The sequence below is a fragment of the Pundamilia nyererei genome, unplaced genomic scaffold (assembly GCF_000239375.1).
Source record: "Pundamilia nyererei isolate P.nyererei 1_Seehausen unplaced genomic scaffold, PunNye1.0 scaffold00105, whole genome shotgun sequence".
Classification (NCBI taxonomy): Eukaryota; Metazoa; Chordata; class Actinopteri; order Cichliformes; family Cichlidae; genus Pundamilia; species Pundamilia nyererei.
In genome coordinates this window covers 794,109-795,237 of record NW_005187506.1, presented here as the reverse complement: position 1 = coordinate 795,237, position 1,129 = coordinate 794,109, and positions in this window count along the sequence as shown.

Genomic DNA, 1,129 nt, shown 5'->3' with positions numbered 1-1,129 from the left:
CACAAAAGGATGCAGGAAGGTAAAGTGAGGGGCCAGAGATGAGTCACTTTGTGACCCGTACTTCTTTGTCTTCCTCTCTTTGTGCACAGCCACATCAAACACACACACACACACACACACACACACACACACACACACACACACACACACACACACACCTACACACACACAAAGAGGAAGCATCTCCTGGATGTTTTTGCAACAGCTTGTTCCTCTAATCTGCGGCCCAACTTCCAAAACCGTCGGTATGTGAATCCTGCTGGAATGCCAAACAAACAGACATGTCTGAACATCACAGAGACATTTCAGCTGGAAGTAAAAGAAAATAAAAGTGTGTGTGGAAAGGAGGAGGAGGAAAACGAGCTGTTCACTGATGAAGAGGAGGAGATGAAAGGAAGAAGGGTGATTTGAAGTGTACGATAGAAAAGAAGTGGTGAAGGAGAAGAGACACGGAGAGAGAAAGGAGACAGATGGGTGGGAGGAAAAGGCCGGGAATGAAAGGGAAGAGGAGCGTGACGGTAAAACGAAAGCAGGAGGGGGGTGGAGGAGCAGAGGAGGTGAGGACTGAGAGGAGAAGAGGAGCCAAAGGGATGATAGAGAGTAAAGAACAGATGGTGGGAGAAAAGGAAGGATAAGGGGGGACAAAGATGATAACAGCAGGAGAGAATAGAGAAAAGATTAAATATCGTTGGACTCAAACAGAATCAAGAGAAATATAAGAGGAAGACGAAAAAGAGAGGAGGAGGAGGAAATGAGAAAGGTGAGATTTTGAAGCAAGAGAGGAAAAGAACAGAAAGGAAATAAAGAGGTAAAGGATTTTAGATGCATCCCTGATAGATCCTCCCAGACTACAGCGTCCCGCCGCCGAGCTTCTCCATATAATGAATGATGACACACCTGAAACCAGGTGGCTGGGAGAAAAGACCTCAACGAACACAAGCGAACATACAAAAAGTTAGTTTGTGAAGGTCTGATGCTGCTGGACGTGTGTGTGTGTGTGTGTGTGTGTGTGTGTGTGTGTGTGTGTGTGTGTTTGTGTGTGTGTGTGTGTGTGTGTGTATAATCATGTGAAGCCTCTGTGCTTCTAAACATCTTCCACTGAGCAGGACAGACTGTTGGATCATTCCAC